The sequence below is a fragment of the Lampetra planeri genome, chromosome 17 (genome assembly GCF_965212315.1).
Source record: "Lampetra planeri chromosome 17, kcLamPlan1.2.h2, whole genome shotgun sequence".
In the NCBI taxonomy this organism is placed as follows: Eukaryota; Metazoa; Chordata; class Hyperoartia; order Petromyzontiformes; family Petromyzontidae; genus Lampetra; species Lampetra planeri.
Window position 1 is genome coordinate 13,783,340 of NC_136123.1, and position 20,796 is coordinate 13,804,135.

General features: G+C 51.2%; 1 long non-coding RNA gene across 1 annotated transcript; it reads right to left on the reverse strand.

Annotated features, from left to right (window-relative positions):
• Positions 1-1,194: 1,194 nt before the first annotated feature.
• Positions 1,195-20,563, reverse strand: LOC144723413 (uncharacterized). The gene is made up of 3 exons (XR_013586166.1): positions 20,459-20,563; positions 4,865-4,931; positions 1,195-3,979 (listed from the first exon to the last, which is right to left on the reverse strand). It is a non-coding gene; the product is annotated as an uncharacterized LOC144723413 (long non-coding RNA).
• Positions 20,564-20,796: the final 233 nt, after the last annotated feature.

Here is a 20,796-nt window from a genome sequence, read left to right on the forward strand (position 1 = left end):
TATAAATGTTTCAAGAGCCGACATATACAACATAGTCCATGTGTGTGCATGGCTTCATGTGAGTAAGTCACTGTGTGTGTCTATGTGTCAGTTGATGTGTGTGTACGTCGATGTGTATGTACTAGTCCATGTGTATGTATTAGTCCATGTGTGTGTATCTAAAGTCCATGTCTGTGAGTCCGTGTGTGTAGGCCAATGTGTGCGAGTCTATGTATTTGTGTAAGTCAATGTGTATGCATGGATCAATGTTGTGTGTAAGTCCATGTGTGTGTCTCTTAGCCGATGTGTAAATCCATGTGTGCTTAGGCCCATGTGTGTGAGTCTACGTATGTGTGTACGTCGATGTGTGTGTAACTCCATGTGTATGTATCTAAAGTGGATGTCTGTATGTGTGTAAGTCGATGTGTTTGTGTGTGGGTCGATGTCTGTGTCTAAGTCGATGTGTTTGTGTCTTTTTCGCTCGGGCAACGCCGGGTAATTCCTGCTAGTACTCTTATATAAGCGCACAACTTCATCTATCTGTGACGAATGCTGCACTTTCCATTGTTTTTATGCAGGGGGCGCTGCAAACCTACGCGGCCGCTGCATGGCGGCGGCGCAGGGACAGACGTTTGATCACGTTGGAATCAATCTGCAGACGGCGGTCTTCTGGCACGGCCAGCTCTATGTCGCCTTATCTCTATCTCGCGATCCCAACCAGGGGAAAGTCTGCATCGAACCAAATCCCCGGCAAGGCCATCTACTTCACGAGAGAAAATTCTAACGAAATGTCGTTTTCAATTAAGTCTTCCAGATATAAAACGATATAAGCCCTTAATAAATAAATACAATGATCTGATTCAAAACATAATACAATTTAAAGTTGTTTCATTTTCAAACTTCAAAACAGAGGATCGGGTGCTTGCGTGAATGCGTCGCTCGTGTGCAATTTTTTTCGTGACTTTCCTGGTTGCGCACGGCGCCGCAGTCGGTCCGACTTGCTTCAACCCATGGTTGTGAACATCCACCAGACGTTAATCGGCAAGGACATTTCTTGTCCTAGTTCGACAACATATAAGATGTCATGCAAATTTCCAATGAGTGATGTGGAGAATGTATCTACTAGATGTGCTCTGCCTTGTAACCGAATACAAATCTGTACCAAAAATGCATTTCACATGTGCTCTTAAAATTACCTCCTTCCAATGAAGCAGATCAGCAGACACGACATCTTTCCTTTATTAATCTCTCCACGAAACAAAGGAATGTTTTACACAAGCTATAACTAGCACAGCCTTCTGGGAGTGTATCATTGATTCAGTGCAAGCCACCTGTGGACCCTTATTGGTGCACAGCGTCTCAAGAGCAGCCGGGTTTGCTTCCACCGATAGTTACGGACATCCAGGCGTTAATCAGCAACGAGCATTTCTAGTCCGAGTTCGACAAAATGTACGTCAACACATAATAAAAAAAATTATAATTCGTGTTGTAGAGAATGTATCTCCTGTACGTGTAACTTTTAAGTGGTATGCCTTGTAACTGATGAATGATCCGAGTGTGCTCCCTATTTCAAAGACAATGAGTTGCTGCAGAGGGAGAAGCTTCCTGAAAACACAAAAATATCCTTTGACCTTTATCACAAGAACAATGAGTCTCACCCGAGTTATCTGTCCAGGTTACTTGCAAAACACACACTTTGTCCTAACATCACTTATTCAATGTTTGACCCTTATAGACAAAATGTTACATGTACACACACATTCGGACAAGTATTCATTCTAAATTATTGACATGTATATTAACAAAATTTAATTACTGCACTGAAATATACTGCATCAGTTTACATCGCATTAACAAGCTATTTAAAAAAACAATTGCATTGTCTGCTTAACAGTGTATGTACAACATACGATTGGAACATTCAAAACGAGTAGTCCATTGCATGCTGGCGTCTGGGTCAAAACTTAGCAAATTCAAAACATTACCTACAAACTCCACAACTGAGATGCCACATCAACCATCACCCCCTATTGACAGGCTCTTGTCCACATGCAGGTCGGTGTAGGGCCACCACCTTGTGGCACAGGGGCAGCTGCTACTTGGGGGTGCTCTTCGAGTGTTTGAGACGAGATCGCTGCAAAACTCCCGAATTGCCGAGGCAATTAAGCAAGCACAATATAAATGCAATTGATAACAGTGAATGCTTGGAAGCTTATTGGTTCTCGCTCCTGGTTAGAGATCTACCCAACCCATAGGTCCCCAAAGACTGGCCGCTCTTACCCGGCAGGTTTAACCTAGGAATTGAGTGTTCAAATTCACCTTCTTGTCATTAAAGGCCTGTGACAAAGGTGCATCTATTGGAGCGACATCGTCTCAAGCTTACACATCTACCGGGTCTCCATTTGACTTTGTATGGTCTCGGAGGAAGTCCACCCACACCTCCACTTCCACAAACTGCTGGGAGTTGCCTTGCTCTGCCTCACAGTGAGAATTCTCCTCCTGCTTAACGTTGCCTGCATCGATGTGAAGGTCCGATTTTGGAGTTGATTCATCTTCACATTTTACCATCACTTCTTCGCTCTTCACCATCACTTCTTCACATTTCATCTTCACCTCTTCATATTTCACCTCGATACCTTTAAAAGTGTCCAAGCTGGGATATTCTTCCGGTTCTTGTTTCATGAGGGATGGGCTCATTGCGGCACTTTGACTTTCACAAGCTAATTTCAGACTCCACTCCTGGTGGATCTTCTGATGCTTGTGTGTTCTCTGGTGTCTGTGAAGATGTGGTGACTGTGCAAACGCCATCCCACACACACTGCACTTGAAGGGTTTCTCTCCCGTGTGTGTTCTCTGGTGTATTACAAGAGTAGATGAACGTGCAAACGTCTTCCCACACACACTGCACTTGAAGGGCTTCTCTCCTGTGTGAGTTCTCTGGTGTGCCACAAGATCAGATGAATGCGCAAACGTCTTCCCACACACACTGCACTTGAAGTGTTTCTCTCCCGTGTGTGTTCTCTGGTGTACTTGAAGATGTGGTGACTGTGCAAACGCCTTCCCACACACACTGCACTTGAATGGCTTCTCTCCTGTGTGAGTTCTCTGGTGTTCTACAAGAGCAGATGAACGTGCAAACGCATTCCCACACACACTGCACTTGAAGGGCTTCTCTCCCGTGTGTGTTCTCTGGTGTTCTATAAGAGTAGATGAAAGTGTAAACGCCTTCCCACACACACTGCACTTGAAGGGTTTCTCTCCCGTGTGTGTTTTCTGGTGTGCTACAAGAGGAGATGACTGTGCAAACGCCTTCCCACACACACCGCACTTGAAGGGTTTCTCTCCCGTGTGTGTTCTCTGGTGTATTACAAGAGCAGATAACTGTGCAAATGCCTTCCCACACACTCTGCACTTGAAGGGTTTCTCTCCCGTGTGTGTTCTCTGGTGTTGTACAAGAGTAGATGACTGTGCAAACGCCTTCCCACACACACTGCACTTGAAGGGTTTATCTCCCGTGTGTGTTCTCTGGTGTGTTACAATAGTAGATGAACGTGCAAACGCCTTCCCACACACACTGCACTTGAAGGGTTTCTCTCCCGTGTGTGTTCTCTGGTGTACTTGAAGATGTGGTGACTGTGCAAATGCCTTCCCACACACACTGCACTTGAAGGGATTCTCTCCTGTGTGTGTTCTCTGGTGTACATGAAGATTTGATAACTGTGCAAACGCCTTCCCACATACACTGCACTTGAAGGGTTTCTCTCCTGTGTGTGTTCTCTGGTGTTCTACAAGAGCAGACGAACGTGCAAACGCCTTCCCACACACACTGCACTTGAAGGGTTTCTCTCCCGTGTGTGTTCTCTGGTGCCGTGTAAAACGTCCAGGATGGTCCGTGCTGTATGCACACCGGTGGCATTGTTGCCTTGTCGTACCGAGCTGCGCCAAGTGCTTTTGCTCCATCAGACCAATTCTGCAGAGGAAGCGACAGAGGAAGCGACAGCTGCAGACAGAAAAAAAAGAATATCCACACGTCATTATCGAGGCACAACGGAATGCACATATACACAGTAACACGTCACTTACACGTCTATACTTATTCATATATTCATTAATATAGTGAAAAAGTGTCCCAAATTCATCACACGGGCTGTTATGGCACACAATGAGGGGGTGAATGGTCACAAATTTCGGCTGTCTGGCTACAAAAGGAATATTTATGAAAGCTAAATTCAGTTGACATAGCAAAAGGTGTTGCAAATAATACTATTTGTGTTATGCAGAAATGCATCAATTAATGTTCAATCGCAACTTAGAGGTGTGAAGCCAGCCAGGCTCACGATGTCCTTGAATGCTGGGATGAACAGATCTGACTTCAGATGCATGTGTGTGCTGTGTTAACTTCTTGACTGTTTCCATTCTTACAAAGAGTTCCAGAAGAAAACAAAAAACAAACTACAGCTTTGATATAACCTCCTTGTTAAATAGAGTTAATAGACTTTACTGCAAACACAAACTTTACACTGTCACACACTGGTATGGTTAACAGGTGGTGGTGTATGAATGCTTTCTTACTCCACCAAGTAATTCATTGAGGATCAATCAACATCGCCGAGGCTGCGTGTCTCTCTCTCTCTCTCCTCGTGGTGAGATGTTAACTACCTCTCCTGGCATACAGGAAATCGTGGGTTCGATCCCAACAATGACGCCTGCTGTATATTTGGAGTTTGCCTGCCTCTCTCTCTCTCTCCCCGTGGTCGCGTTGATTTCCCTCCGGTCCCCCTGGTTGTCCCCACTCCACATGCAGAGAGTGAACACCACGACGTGTCTAAAGTGAACACCGCCACGCGTCTAGAGTGAACACCGCCACGCTGTTGACAACCCCCACCTTGTCGTTGTTGTGGGCAGGTCGCTTCTGAAAACAAGAGCGGTACAGCAGCTCAAGCGGGCGTGGCCTGGTAAAAAAAAAAAGTGAATATTTAAAATAAAACAAAGTTACAAAGTAGCGAGCCAGGTTAAGAGAAATAAAACTTAAGCAAGATACTCTTTGGTTCTTTCGGTAAAGTCACGTAGAAAGAAAAATTAAATTAAATAATAGCATACGACGTTTCAATCGCAACACAAGCAATCATCATCAGGTACAAATGAAAGAAACAAACCTAGTAAACTTAGAAATATAATGCAATACATAACAGAGAGTCAGCTAACATAACAGTCAGTTTTCATGTAGTAATAGGTTTTTACCCTTTTAACTGGTGCAAAATCTGACATCTGTATACAAGGCATCATGTTTGCAATAACCTCAACACAAGAAGTTAAAATGCAAACAAAAAGAAACTCTGATGAAGATAATATTATGCACTGTCCTTGAAGTTGATTGGTCCACATCCGAGACAGCTTTCTTTAGAGCCTAGTCTCCATTGGTGTTGGACCAGATGACGTCAAAAGGTGTACAACTCAAAGACAGCCCACTATCAGAGTATTGAGAGCTCGGGGTAAGCATTTACACTATGAGACCTCCTTTACCAGTGGCAAAATATAGTAATAGGTTTTTACCCTTTTAACTGGTAAAAAATCTGACACCTTTATACAAGGCATCATGTTTGCAATAACCTCAACACAAGAAGTCAAATGCAAACAAAAAGAAACTCTGATGATAATGATATGCACTGTCCTTGAAGTTGATTGGTCCACACCCGAGACAGCTTTCTTTAGAGCCTAGTCTCCATTGGTGTTGGACAAGATGACGCCAAAAGGCGTACAACTCAAAGACAGCGCACTATCAGAGTATTGAGAGCTCGGGGTAAGCATTTACACTATGAGACCTCCTTTACCAGTGGCAAAATATAGTAATAGGTTATTACCCTGCATTTTGACTTCTTGTGTTGAGGTTATTGCAAACATGATGCCTTGTATAAAAGTTTCAGATTTTGTACCAGTTAAAAGGGTAAAAACCTATTACTATATTTTGCCACTGGTAAAGGAGGTCTCATAGTGAGTCAGTTTTCAGTTTCATTTATTAGGTGTAACCCTGTGAGCCATGTGGCTCTTGAATCGGGTGCAACCGCAACAAAACAAAAACATGAACAAGAAAACATCTTAAAGTAACTACACGCTACAGAAAAATCCTGGCAAAAACAGCAAAGTCTTCCAGAAAAAAAACCGCATTTCAACAGTGTGTGCAAAAATCCCAGTGGGATGCAAGTCAAACAATAACAACAAAAAGACACACAAAGACACACAGAGATACACACATAGGCACACAGGGAAACAACGCCTCTGTGTGCGGCCTTGATTATTACATTAATCTAACCTATATAATTAATTTTTTGTCCGTCTGTCTGTATGTCTGTCCGTCCGTCTGCGTACGCTCCCTTGCGGGGGATGTAGCTCTCGGACCGTGGGGTTCGCCGAGATTAAATTTTGCAGGTGGGCACGCCCCCGGCCCCGCGGTAAACTTAGGCATTTCCGATTTTTCGTCTCTAAACTTTAAATCGGCCCGATTATCGATTTAGTGCGATTTCTCGTTAATTAGTTATAAACATCTTTATTTATTTATTTAATATCGCCGACCGGCGCGGACCATGGCGGTTGCCCCTGGCAACGGGTAGCAACAACTTCGCTGCGGGGTGGACGCCATTTTTAATTCCCGTTAAAAATATGCGCACGCATTAACACGCGATTCTGAGGTAAATTCATCAAAGTTTCACGTCCTCTTCACTCCCCCCCCACCTCAATGTGTGCAATTACTATTATAGGGTCGGTAGATAATAAAATTATAGCGATTAGACAGTATTATTGTAGCGCGGGGGGGGGGGGTGTAACGGCCCCAGTACCCAGCCTCAGCCGGATGGGCAATCTAGGCGAGGCCGGAGGCTCTGCACGGTACTAGGCCTCGACACGCAACTCTGTCAGGCGACGACTTTGTGGTATAAACTCGATATACCCAGCGTTACCCGGGGGAAAAATACATTTAAAATCTTCTGAAAACTTTAAAACATAACATCCCAATGAAAATACAACTGTGTAATTAAAACTCTAAACCCGACCGCGCCGAGAATCGATTCTAAGAATCGCGAAAAGGAATCGAAGGTTGTAGATTCATTTAGAATCGCCTTATTTCCGTTTAATATAAGTTGGTTATAGAGTTGATATAAACTGCTACGAATGGGAAATATCCGGCGTTGACCGGGGCTAAAATATAATTAAAAACTCCTGAAAACTTTAAAACATAACATAACAATGAAAATAAAACTCTGTAATTAAAAATGGAAACCTCCTATGCGCCAGGAATCGATTCTTTGAATCGGGCAAAGGAATCATCGAAGGTTGTAGATTCCTTAAGGATCGCCCTTTGAGGGAGAGTGGTGAGGGAGAGTGGTGAGGGAGAGTGGTGAGGGAGAGTGGTGAGGGTGAGTGGTGAGGGTGAGTGGTGAGTGGTGATTGATTGGTGATTGGTGAGGGTGAGTGGGGAGGGTGAGTGGCGGTTGTTAGTGGTGATTAGTGAGGGGTGAGTGGTGAGGGTGAGCGTGAGTGGTGAGGGTGAGGTTGAGTGGTGAGCAGTGAGGGTGAGTGGTGATTGGTGAGGGTGTGATTGGTGAGGATGAGTGGTGAGGGTGAGTAGTGAGGGTGAGTGGTTGTTGTGAGGGTGAGTGGTTGTTGTGAGGGTGAGTGGTGAGGGTGAGTGGTAAGAGTGAGTGGTGAGGGTGAGTGACGGTTGTGAGAGGTGATTAGTGAGTGGTGAGGGTGAGTGGTGAGGGTTAGTGGTGAGCATGAGTGGTGAGGGTGAGTGGTGATTGTTGAGGGTGTGATTGGTGAGGATGAGTGGTGAGTAGTGAGGGTGAGTGGTGAGGGTGAGTGGTGAGGGTGAGTGGCGGTTGTGAGTGGTGATTAGTGAGGGGTGAGTGGTGAGGGTGAGCGTGAGTGGTTAGGGTGAGTGGTGAGGGTGAGCAGTGAGGGTGAGTGGTGATTGGTGAGGGTGTGATTGGTGAGGATGAGTGGTGAGTGGTCAGGGTGAGTGGTGAGGGTGAGTGGTGAGCGGTGAGGGTGAGTGTTGAGGGTGAGTGGTGAGTGGTTAGGGTGAGTAGTGAGGGTGAGTAGTGAGCGTGAGTGGTGAGTGGTGAGCGTAACTGGTGAGGTAGAGTGGTGAGGGAGAGTGGTGAGGGAGAGTGGTGAGGGAGAGTGGTGAGGGAGAGTGGTGAGGGAGAGTAGTGAGGGTGAGTGGTAAGTGGTGAGGGTGAGTGGTGAGGGTGAGTGGTGAGGGTGAGTGGCGGTTGTGAGTGGTGATTAGTGAGGGGTGAGTGGTGAGGGTGAGTGTGAGTGGTTAGGGTGAGTGGTGAGGGTGAGCAGTGAGGGTGAGTGGTGATTGGTGAGGGTGTGATTGGTGAGGATGAGTGGTGAGTGGTCAGGGTGAGTGGTGAGGGTGAGTGGTGAGCGGTGAGGGTGAGTGTTGAGGGTGAGTGGTGAGTGGTTAGGGTGAGTAGTGAGGGTGAGTAGTGAGCGTGAGTGGTGAGTGGTGAGCGTGACTGGTGAGGTAGAGTGGTGAGGGAGAGTGGTGAGGGAGAGTGGTGAGGGAGAGTGGTGAGGGAGAGTAGTGAGTGGTGAGGGTGAGTGGTAAGTGGTGAGGGTGAGTGGTGAGGGTGAGTGGTGAGGGAGAGTGGTGAGGGAAAGTGGTGAGGGAGAGTGGTGAGGGAGAGTGGTGAGGGAGAGTGGTGAGGGTGAGTAGTGAGTGGTGAGGGTGAGTAGTAAGTGGTGAGGGTGAGTGGTGATTGGTGAGGGTGAGTGGTGAGGGTGAGTGGCGGTTGTTAGTGGTGATTAGTGAGGTGTGAGTGGTGAGGGTGAGCGTGAGTGGTGAGGTTGAGTGGTGAGCAGTGAGGGTGAGTGGTGATTGGTGAGGGTGTGATTGGTGAGGATGAGTGGTGAGGGTGAGTAGTGAGGGTGAGTGGTTGTTGTGAGGGTGAGTGGTGAGGGTGAGTGGTGAGGGTGAGCGGTGAGGGTGAGCGGTGAGGGTGAGCAGTGAGGGTGAGTGGTGATTGGTGAGGATGTGATTGGTGAGGATGAGTGGTGAGTGGTCAGGGTGAGTGGTGAGCGGTGAGGGCGAGTGTTGAGGGTGAGTGGTGAGCGGTGAGGGTGAGTGTTGAGGGTGAGTGGTGAGTGGTGAGTAGTGAGGGTGAGTGGTGAGCGTGACTGGTGAGTGGTGAGGGAGAGTGGTGAGGGAAAGTGGTGAGGGTGAATGGTGAGGGTGAGTGGTGAGGGTGAATGGTGAGGGTGAGTGGTGAGGGTGAGTGGTGATTGGTGAGGGTGAGTGGGGAGGGTGAGTGGCAGTTGTGAGTGGTGATTAGTGAGAGGTGAGTGGTGAGGGTGAGCGTGAGTGGTGAGGTTGAGTGGTGAGCGGTGAGGGTGAGCAGTGAGGGTGAGTGGTTATTGGTGAGGGTGCGATTGGTGAGGATGAGTAGTGAGGGTGAGTGGTTGTTGTGAGGGTGAGTGGTGAGGGTGAGTGGTAAGAGTGAGTGGTGAGGGTGAGTGACGGTTGTGAGAGGTGATTAGTGAGAGGTGAGGGTGAGTAGTGAGGGTGAGTGGTGAGGGTGAGTGGTGAGTGGTGAGGGTGAGTGGCGGTTGTGAGTGGTGATTAGTGAGGGGTGAGTGGTGAGGGTGAGCGTGAGTGGTTAGGGTGAGTGGTGAGGGAGAGTAGTGAGTGGTGAGGGTGAGTGGTAAGTGGTGAGGGGTGAGGGAGAGTGGTGAGGGAAAGTGGTGAGTGGTGAGGGTGAGTGGTAAGTGGTGAGGGGTGAGGGAGAGTGGTGAGGGAGAGTGGTGAGGGAGAGTGGTGAGGGAGAGTGGTGAAAGAGAGTGGTGAGGGAGAGTGGTGAGGGTGAGTAGTGAGTGGTGAGGGTGAGTGGTAAGTGGTGAGGGTGAGTGGTGATTGGTGAGGGTGAGGGTGAGTGGGGAGGGTGAGTGGCGGTTGTTAGTGGTGATTAGTGAGGGGTGAGTGGTGAGGGTGAGCGTGAGTGGTGAGGTTGAGTGGTGAGCAGTGAGGGTGAGTGGTGATTGGTGAGGGTGTGATTGGTGAGGATGAGTGGTGAGGGTGAGTAGTGAGGGTGAGTGGTTGTTGTGAGGGTGAGTGGTTGTTGTGAGGGTGAGTGGTGAGGGTGAGTGGTAAGAGTGAGTGGTGAGGGTGAGTGCGGTTGTGAGAGGTGATTAGTGAGGGTGAGTGGTGAGGGTTAGTGGTGATTAGTGAGGGGTGAGTGGTGAGGGTGAGTGGTGAGGGTGAGTGGCGGTTGTGAGTGGTGATTAGTGAGGGGTGAGCGTGAGTGGTGAGGGTGAGCGGTGAGGGTGAGCAGTGAGGGTGAGTGGTGATTGGTGAGGATGAGTGGTGAGTGGTCAGGGTGAGTGGTCAGGGTGAGTGGTGAGCGGTGAGGGTGAGTGGTGAGCGGTGAGGGTGAGTGTTGAGGGTGAGTGGTGAGGAGTGAGGGTGAGTGGTGAGCGTGACTGGTGAGGGTGAGTGGTGAGGGAGAGTGGTGAGGGAAAGTGGTGAGGGTGAATGGTGAGGGTGAGTGGTGAGGGTGAATGGTGAGGGTGAGTGGTGAGGGTGAGTGGTGATTGGTGAGGGTGAGGTTGAGTGGTGAGCGGTGAGGGTGAGCAGTGAGGGTGAGTGGTGATTGGTGAGGGTGCGATTGGTGAGGATGAGTAGTGAGGGTGAGTAGTGAGGGTGAGTGGTTGTTGTGAGGGTGAGTGGTTGTTGTGAGGGTGAGTGGTTAGGGTGAGTGGTAAGAGTGAGTGGTGAGGGTGAGTGGTGAGGGTGAGTGGGGAGGGTGAGTGGCGGTTGTTAGTGGTGATTAGTGAGGTGTGAGTGGTGAGGGTGAGCGTGAGTGGTGAGGTTGAGTGGTGAGCAGTGAGGGTGAGTGGTGATTGGTGAGGGTGTGATTGGTGAGGATGAGTGGTGAGGGTGAGTAGTGAGGGTGAGTGGTTGTTGTGAGGGTGAGTGGTTGTTGTGAGGGTGAGTGGTTAGGGTGAGTGGTAAGAGTGAGTGGTGAGGGTGAGTGACGGTTGTGAGAGGTGATTAGTGAGTGGTGAGGGTGAGTGGTGAGGGTTAGTGGTGATTAGTGAGGGGTGAGTGGTGAGGGTGAGTGGTGAGGGTGAGTGGCGGTTGTGAGTGGTGATTAGTGAGGGGTGAGTGGTGAGGGTGAGCGTGAGTGGTGAGGGTGAGTGGTGAGGGTGAGCGGTGAGGGTGAGCAGTGAGGGTAAGTGGTGATTGGTGAGGGTGTGATTGGTGAGGATGAGTGGTGAGTAGTGAGGGTGAGTGGTGAGGGTGAGTGGTGAGGGTGAGTGGCGGTTGTGAGTGGTGATTAGTGAGGGGTGAGTGGTGAGGGTGAGCGTGAGTGGTTAGGGTGAGTGGTGAGGGTGAGCAGTGAGGGTGAGTGGTGATTGGTGAGGGTGTGATTGGTGAGGATGAGTGGTGAGTGGTCAGGGTGAGTGGTGAGGGTGAGTGGTGAGCGGTGAGGGTGAGTGTTGAGGGTGAGTGGTGAGTGGTTAGGGTGAGTAGTGAGGGTGAGTAGTGAGCGTGAATGGTGAGTGGTGAGCGTAACTGGTGAGGTAGAGTGGTGAGGGAGAGTGGTGAGGGAGAGTGGTGAGGGAGAGTGGTGAGGGAGAGTGGTGAGGGAGAGTAGTGAGGGTGAGTGGTAAGTGGTGAGGGTGAGTGGTGAGGGTGAGTGGTGAGGGTGAGTGGCGGTTGTGAGTGGTGATTAGTGAGGGGTGAGTGGTGAGGGTGAGTGTGAGTGGTTAGGGTGAGTGGTGAGGGTGAGCAGTGAGGGTGAGTGGTGATTGGTGAGGGTGTGATTGGTGAGGATGAGTGGTGAGTGGTCAGGGTGAGTGGTGAGGGTGAGTGGTGAGCGGTGAGGGTGAGTGTTGAGGGTGAGTGGTGAGTGGTTAGGGTGAGTAGTGAGGGTGAGTAGTGAGCGTGAGTGGTGAGTGGTGAGCGTGACTGGTGAGGTAGAGTGGTGAGGGAGAGTGGTGAGGGAGAGTGGTGAGGGAGAGTGGTGAGGGAGAGTAGTGAGTGGTGAGGGTGAGTGGTAAGTGGTGAGGGTGAGTGGTGATTGGTGAGGGTGAGTGGTGAGGGAGAGTGGTGAGGGAAAGTGGTGAGGGAGAGTGGTGAGGGAGAGTGGTGAGGGAGAGTGGTGAGGGTGAGTAGTGAGTGGTGAGGGTGAGTAGTAAGTGGTGAGGGTGAGTGGTGATTAGTGAGGTGTGAGTGGTGAGGGTGAGCGTGAGTGGTGAGGTTGAGTGGTGAGCAGTGAGGGTGAGTGGTGATTGGTGAGGGTGTGATTGGTGAGGATGAGTGGTGAGGGTGAGTAGTGAGGGTGAGTGGTTGTTGTGAGGGTGAGTGGTGAGGGTGAGTGGTGAGGGTGAGCGGTGAGGGTGAGCGGTGAGGGTGAGCAGTGAGGGTGAGTGGTGATTGGTGAGGATGTGATTGGTGAGGATGAGTGGTGAGTGGTCAGGGTGAGTGGTGAGCGGTGAGGGCGAGTGTTGAGGGTGAGTGGTGAGCGGTGAGGGTGAGTGTTGAGGGTGAGTGGTGAGTGGTGAGTAGTGAGGGTGAGTGGTGAGCGTGACTGGTGAGTGGTGAGGGAGAGTGGTGAGGGAAAGTGGTGAGGGTGAATGGTGAGGGTGAGTGGTGAGGGTGAATGGTGAGGGTGAGTGGTGAGGGTGAGTGGTGATTGGTGAGGGTGAGTGGGGAGGGTGAGTGGCAGTTGTGAGTGGTGATTAGTGAGAGGTGAGTGGTGAGGGTGAGCGTGAGTGGTGAGGTTGAGTGGTGAGCGGTGAGGGTGAGCAGTGAGGGTGAGTGGTTATTGGTGAGGGTGCGATTGGTGAGGATGAGTAGTGAGGGTGAGTGGTTGTTGTGAGGGTGAGTGGTGAGGGTGAGTGGTAAGAGTGAGTGGTGAGGGTGAGTGACGGTTGTGAGAGGTGATTAGTGAGAGGTGAGGGTGAGTAGTGAGGGTGAGTGGTGAGGGTGAGTGGTGAGTGGTGAGGGTGAGTGGCGGTTGTGAGTGGTGATTAGTGAGGGGTGAGTGGTGAGGGTGAGCGTGAGTGGTTAGGGTGAGTGGTGAGGGAGAGTAGTGAGTGGTGAGGGTGAGTGGTAAGTGGTGAGGGGTGAGGGAGAGTGGTGAGGGAGAGTGGTGAGTGGTGAGGGTGAGTGGTAAGTGGTGAGGGGTGAGGGAGAGTGGTGAGGGAGAGTGGTGAGGGAGAGTGGTGAGGGAGAGTGGTGAAAGAGAGTGGTGAGGGAGAGTGGTGAGGGTGAGTAGTGAGTGGTGAGGGTGAGTGGTAAGTGGTGAGGGTGAGTGGTGATTGGTGAGGGTGAGGGTGAGTGGGGAGGGTGAGTGGCGGTTGTTAGTGGTGATTAGTGAGGGGTGAGTGGTGAGGGTGAGCGTGAGTGGTGAGGTTGAGTGGTGAGCAGTGAGGGTGAGTGGTGATTGGTGAGGGTGTGATTGGTGAGGATGAGTGGTGAGGGTGAGTAGTGAGGGTGAGTGGTTGTTGTGAGGGTGAGTGGTTGTTGTGAGGGTGAGTGGTGAGGGTGAGTGGTAAGAGTGAGTGGTGAGGGTGAGTGCGGTTGTGAGAGGTGATTAGTGAGGGTGAGTGGTGAGGGTTAGTGGTGATTAGTGAGGGGTGAGTGGTGAGGGTGAGTGGTGAGGGTGAGTGGCGGTTGTGAGTGGTGATTAGTGAGGGGTGAGCGTGAGTGGTGAGGGTGAGCGGTGAGGGTGAGCAGTGAGGGTGAGTGGTGATTGGTGAGGATGAGTGGTGAGTGGTCAGGGTGAGTGGTCAGGGTGAGTGGTGAGCGGTGAGGGTGAGTGGTGAGCGGTGAGGGTGAGTGTTGAGGGTGAGTGGTGAGTGTTGAGGGTGAGTGGTGAGGAGTGAGGGTGAGTGGTGAGCGTGACTGGTGAGTGGTGAGGGTGAGTGGTGAGGGAGAGTGGTGAGGGAAAGTGGTGAGGGTGAATGGTGAGGGTGAGTGGTGAGGGTGAATGGTGAGGGTGAGTGGTGAGGGTGAGTGGTGAGTGGTGAGGGTGAGGTTGAGTGGTGAGCGGTGAGGGTGAGCAGTGAGGGTGAGTGGTGATTGGTGAGGGTGCGATTGGTGAGGATGAGTAGTGAGGGTGAGTGGTGATTGGTGAGGGTGAGTGGTGAGGGTGAGTGGGGAGGGTGAGTGGCGGTTGTTAGTGGTGATTAGTGAGGTGTGAGTGGTGAGGGTGAGCGTGAGTGGTGAGGTTGAGTGGTGAGCAGTGAGGGTGAGTGGTGATTGGTGAGGGTGTGATTGGTGAGGATGAGTGGTGAGGGTGAGTAGTGAGGGTGAGTGGTTGTTGTGAGGGTGAGTGGTTGTTGTGAGGGTGAGTGGTGAGGGTGAGTGGTAAGAGTGAGTGGTGAGGGTGAGTGACGGTTGTGAGAGGTGATTAGTGAGTGGTGAGGGTGAGTGGTGAGGGTTAGTGGTGATTAGTGAGGGGTGAGTGGTGAGGGTGAGTGGTGAGGGTGAGTGGCGGTTGTGAGTGGTGATTAGTGAGGGGTGAGTGGTGAGGGTGAGCGTGAGTGGTGAGGGTGAGTGGTGAGGGTGAGCGGTGAGGGTGAGCAGTGAGGGTAAGTGGTGATTGGTGAGGATGTGATTGGTGAGGATGAGTGGTGAGTGGTCAGGGTGAGTGGTGAGCGGTGAGGGTGAGTGTTGAGGGTGAGTGGTGAGGGTGAGTGTTGAGGGTGAGTGGTGAGTAGTGAGGGTGAGTGGTGAGCGTGACTGGTGAGTGGTGAGGGTGAGTGGTGAGGGAGAGTGGTGAGGGAAAGTGGTGAGGGTGAATGGTGAGGGTGAGTGGTGAGGGTGAATGGTGAGGGTGAGTGGTGAGGGTGAGTGGTGATTGGTGAGGGTGAGTGGTAAGGGTGAGTGGGGAGGGTGAGTGGCAGTTGTGAGTGGTGATTAGTGAGAGGTGAGTGGTGAGGGTGAGCGTGAGTGGTGAGGGTGAGGTTGAGTGGTGAGCGGTGAGGGTGAGCAGTGAGGGTGAGTGGTGATTGGTGAGGGTGCGATTGGTGAGGATGAGTAGTGAGGGTGAGTGGTTGTTGTGAGGGTGAGTGGTGAGGGTGAGTGGTAAGAGTGAGTGGTGAGGGTGAGTGACGGTTGTGAGAGGTGATTAGTGAGTGGTGAAGGTGAGCAGTGAGGGTGAGTGGTGAGGGTGAGTGGTGAGTGGTGAGGGTGAGTGGCGGTTGTGAGTGGTGATTAGTGAGGGGTGAGTGGTGAGGGTGAGCGTGAGTGGTTAGGGTGAGTGGTGAGGGTGAGCAGTGAGGGGTGATTGGTGAGGGTGTGATTGGTGAGGATGAGTGGTGAGTGGTCAGGGTGAGTGGTGAGGGTGAGTGGTGAGCGGTGAGGGTGAGTGGTTAGGGTGAGTAGTGAGGGTGAGTGGTGAGCGTGAGTGGTGAGTGGTGAGCGTGACTGGTGAGGGAGAGTGGTGAGGGAGAGTGGTGAGGGAGAGTGGTGATGGAGAGTGGTGAGGGAGAGTGGTGAGGGAGAGTGGTGAGGGAGAGTGGTGAGGGAGAGTAGTGAGTGGTGAGGGTGAGTGGTAAGTGGTGAGGGTGAGTGGTGATTGGTGAGGGTGAGTGGTGAGGGAGAGTGGTGAGGGAGAGTGGTGAGGGAGAGTGGTGAGGGTGAGTAGTGAGGGTGAGTGGTAAGTGGTGAGGGTGAGTGGTGATTGGTGAGGGTGAGGGTGAGTGGGGAGGGTGAGTGGCGGTTGTTAGTGGTGATTAGTGAGGGGTGAGTGGTGAGGGTGAGCGTGAGTGGTGAGGTTGAGTGGTGAGCAGTGAGGGTGAGTGGTGATTGGTGAGGGTGTGATTGGTGAGGATGAGTGGTGAGGGTGAGTAGTGAGGGTGAGTGGTTGTTGTGAGGGTGAGTGGTTGTTGTGAGGGTGAGTGGTTGTTGTGAGTGGTGAGGGTGAGTGGTAAGAGTGAGTGGTGAGGGTGAGTGACGGTTGTGAGAGGTGATTAGTGAGTGGTGAGGGTGAGTGGTGAGGGTTAGTGGTGATTAGTGAGGGGTGAGTGGTGAGGGTGAGTGGTGAGGGTGAGTGGCGGTTGTGAGTGGTGATTAGTGAGGGGTGAGCGTGAGTGGTGAGGGTGAGTGGTGAGGGTGAGCGGTGAGGGTGAGCAGTGAGGGTGAGTGGTGATTGGTGAGGATGAGTGGTGAGTGGTCAGGGTGAGTGGTCAGGGTGAGTGGTGAGCGGTGAGCGGTGAGGGTGAGTGTTGAGGGTGAGTGGTGAGTAGTGAGGGTGAGTGGTGAGCGTGACTGCTGAGTGGTGAGGGTGAGTGGTGAGGGAGAGTGGTGAGAGAAAGTGGTGAGGGTGAATGGTGAGGGTGAGTGGTGAGGGTGAATGGTGAGGGTGAGTGGTGAGGGTGAGTGGTGATTGGTGAGGGTGAGTGGTGAGGGTGAGTGGGGAGGGTGAGTGGCAGTTGTGAGTGGTGATTAGTGAGAGGTGAGTGGTGAGGGTGAGCGTGAGTGGTGAGGGTGAGGTTGAGTGGTGAGCGGTGAGGGTGAGCTGTGAGGGTGAGTGGTGATTGGTGAGGGTGCGATTGGTGAGGATGAGTAGTGAGGGTGAGTGGTTGTTGTGAGGGTGAGTGGTGAGGGTGAGTGGTAAGAGTGAGTGGTGAGGGTGAGTGACGGTTGTGAGAGGTGATTAGTGAGTGGTGAGGGTGAGTGGTGAGGGTTAGTGGTGAGCATGAGTGGTGAGGGTGAGTGTTGAGCGTGAGTGGTGAGGGTGAGTGGTGATTGTTGAGGGTGTGATTGGTGAGGATGAGGGGTGAGTCGTGAGGGTGAGTGGCGGTTGTGAGTGGTGATTAGTGAGGGGTGTGTGGTGAGGGTGAGCGTGAGTGGTGAATGGTGAGGGTGAGTGGTGAGGGTGAGTTGTGAGGGTGAGCAGTGAGGGTGAGCAGTGAAGGTGAGTGGTGATTGGTGAGGGTGTGATTGGTGAGGATGAGTGGTGAGTGGTCAGGGTGAGTGGTGAGGGTGAGTGGTGAGGGTGAGTGGTGAGGGTGAGTGGTGAGAGGTGAGGGTGAGTGTTGAGGGTGAGTAGTGAGGGTGAGTGGTGAGCGTGACTGGTGAGTGGTGAGGGAGAGTGGTGAGGGAGAGTGGTGAGGGTGAATGGTGAGGGTGAGTGGTGAGTGGTGAGGGTGAGTGGCAAGTGGTGAGGGTGAGTGGTGATTGGTGAGGGTGTGATTGGTGAGGATGAGTGGTGAGTGGTGAGGGTGAGTAGTGAGGGTGAGTGCTGAGCGTTGAGGGTGAGTGGTTGTTGTGAGGGTGAGTGGTGAGTGGTGAGGGTGAGTGGTGAGTGGTGATTGTTGAGGGTGTGATTGGTGAGGATGAGTGGTGAGTAGTGAGGGTGAGTGGTGACGGTGAGTGGTGAGGGTGAGTGTTGAGGGTGAGTGGTGAGGGTGAGTGGCGGTTATGAGTGGTGATTAGTGAGGGGTGAGTGGTGAGGGTGAGCGTGAGTGGTGAGGGTGAGCAGTGCGGGTGAGTGGTGATTGGTGAGGGTGAGTGGTGAGGGTGAGTGGGGAGGGTGAGTGGCAGTTGTGAGTGGTGATTAGTGAGAGGTGAGTGGTGAGGGTGAGCGTGAGTGGTGAGGGTGAGGTTGAGTGGTGAGCGGTGAGGGTGAGCAGTGAGGGTGAGTGGTGATTGGTGAGGGTGCGATTGGTGAGGATGAGTAGTGAGGGTGAGTGGTTGTTGTGAGGGTGAGTGGTGAGGGTGAGTGGTAAGAGTGAGTGGTAAGAGTCAGTGACGGTTGTGAGAGGTGATTAGTGAGTGGTGAGGGTGAGTGGTGAGGGTTAGTGGTGAGCATGAGTGGTGAGGGTGAGTGTTGAGCGTGAGTGGTGAGGGTGAGTGGTGATTGTTGAGGGTTTGATTGGTGAGGATGAGGGGTGAGTCGTGAGGGTGAGTGGCGGTTGTGAGTGGTGATTAGTGAGGGGTGTGTGGTGAGGGTGAGCGTGAGTGGTGAATGGTGAGGGTGAGGGTGAGTTGTGAGGGTGAGCAGTGAGGGTGAGCAGTGAAGGTGAGTGGTGATTGGTGAGGGTGTGATTGGTGAGGATGAGTGGTCAGGGTGAGTGGTGAGGGTGAGTGGTGAGGGTGAGTGGTGAGAGGTGAGGGTGAGTGTTGAGGGTGAGTAGTGAGGGTGAGTGGTGAGCGTGACTGGTGAGTGGTGAGGGAGAGTGGTGAGAGAGAGTGGTGAGGGTGAATGGTGAGTGGTGAGGGTGAGTGGCAAGTGGTGAGGGTGAGTGGTGATTGGTGAGGGTGTGATTGGTGAGGATGAGTGGTGAGTGGTGAGGGTGAGTAGTGAGGATGAGTGCTGAGCGTTGAGGGTGAGTGGTTGTTGTGAGGGTGAGTGGTGAGAGTGAGTGGTGAGGGTGAGTGGTGAGTGGTGATTGTTGAGGGTGTGATTGGTGAGGATGAGTGGTGAGTAGTGAGGGTGAGTGGTGACGGTGAGTGGTGAGGGTGAGTGTTGAGGGTGAGTGGTGAGTGGCGGTTATGAGTGGTGATTAGTGAGGGGTGAGTGGTGAGGGTGAGCGTGAGTGGTGAGGGTGAGCAGTGCGGGTGATTGGTGAGGGTGTGATTGGTGAGGATGAGTGGTGAGTGGTCAGGGTGAGTGGTGAGGGTGAGTGGCGGTTGTGAGTGGTGATGGGTGAGTGGTGAGCGGTGAGCGTGAGTGGTGAGGGTGAGTGGTGAGGGTGAGTGGTGAGGGTGAGTGCTGAGGGTGAGTGGTGAGAGAGTGGTTAGTTTTGAGGGTGAGTGGTGAGGTTGAGTGGTGAGGGTTAGTGGAGAGTGGTGAGTGGTGATTGGTGAGGATGAATGGTGAGTAGTGAGGGTGAAGTTGAGTGGTGAGGGTGAGTGGTGGTTGTGACGGTGAGTGGTGAGGGTGAGTGGTGAGGGTGAGTGGTGAGGGTGAGTGGTGAGGCTGAATGGTGAGGGTGAATGGTGAGAGTGAGTGGTGAGTGGTGAGGGAGAGTGGTGAGTGAGAGTGGTGAGGGTTAGTGGTGAGGGTTAGTGGTGAGGGTTAGTGGTGAGGGAGATTGGTGAGGGAGGTTGGTGAGTGGTGAGTTGTGAGGGTGAATGGTGAATAGTGAGTGGGAGTGGTGAGTGGTGATGAGTGGTAAGGGTGAGTTGTGAGTGGTGAATGGTGAGGGTGAATGATGAGTACAGTCAATATGCACTGCTGTTATCATACCAGGTACCACCACCACAATATGTACTCCTCTCATCATAGCAGATACCACCACAACAGTATGCACTGCTGTAGTGATAGCAGGTATGACCTCAGTCGGTATACACTGCTGTAGTGATAGTAGATACTGCTATCGAGTTGGTAGATACCGCTATAGTAAATACTAAAACAGTCAGTAGATACCACTACAGTCAGTCAATACTGCTACAGTCAGTATATACTACTATACAGTCAGTACATACTGCTACGGTGAGTAGCTACTAGAGTCAGTAGATACTATTATAGAGTGAGTAGATACTGCTATAGATTTTGTAGTTACTACTATAGTCAGTGGATACAACTATAGAGTCAGCAGATACTATACAGTTAGTCGTTACGAGTATATAGTCGGTAGATACTACTGTAGGCCCAGTAAATACTACTATGGTCAGTAGTTATTACAGTCACTAAATACTACTACACAGTCAGTAGCTACTACTGGCTCAGTAGATACTACGGTACAGTCAGTAGATACTACTACAGAGTCAATAGATACCACTTCCTCTGTTGTATGTAAGGTGTTGTTAGTATATATACCTACGAGGGGTAAAGATATTTTTTTGAGGGGGGGGGGGGGAGACCACAATTTTCGGAAACATTTTGACATCAACTATTTACCCCACACTTTCTACAACTTTTTGGACTTGTGAAAGCCTCTTATATATTTGTTGGTGGAGAAATGTACAAACAGCCCACCGGGCTTTGACAATACCTTAGTATCTGTGTATATATATGTAAGGTTTTTAAGAAATATATTTTTCACCCGGGCAAAGCCGGGTACTTCCGCTAGTATATTATAATTATTATAACACGTTATAATAATTATAACATATAATAATTATTATAACATATTATAATTAGGGCATTGTGTCAATGAGAGATTTGGAGGTTTGGTGACTGCAGGAAATAATAGAGAGAGCCACTTAATCAAACAAACTGAGTAGAATTTGTAAACGTAATTCAATGCAACACAGAGCATCGGTCAACACACAATTGACGCATAGCCTGGCTGATTACGTTCTTCCAAAGATTGATAAACTAAGTGAGAGAATTGAAGCAAACGCGATCAGGCGAGGGCAGGAGGCAAGGCCCCGCGTTGTAAATTTTCAACCTGGACATCGCTTCCATGCTCGCTGCTACTCAATTGACATCCCTACGAGAGAGAGAGCGAGGCTCTACCTCGGTAAACAACAACAACCACCACAACCACCACCGCGATGAGAATTTCTCACCTCGGATTTCAGTGCACGGGCAGAGCGGCAACTTCCCGTTACGTGACGTCACGCAGCACCAGGAGGTGACATGACGTCACTTGTGCGGTACAAAACACTCCCCTCCCACAATGAGCGGCTCTGTAACATAGAGACAACTATGTTAATGAGCCTGGTCCATACGTGGAGTGATGGGCGGAGAGGCGAACCCGTCGCAATAAACTCGCGACAGCTTTCAAGATACATTATGTTAATGAACCACCAGTCACTGGGCGTGGCTTTGCCCAAATAAGGATTGTACTTGAACAGATAATGAAAGTGACCGCAGAGGTGACATCACGCTCAAGGGCGCGTTGGAC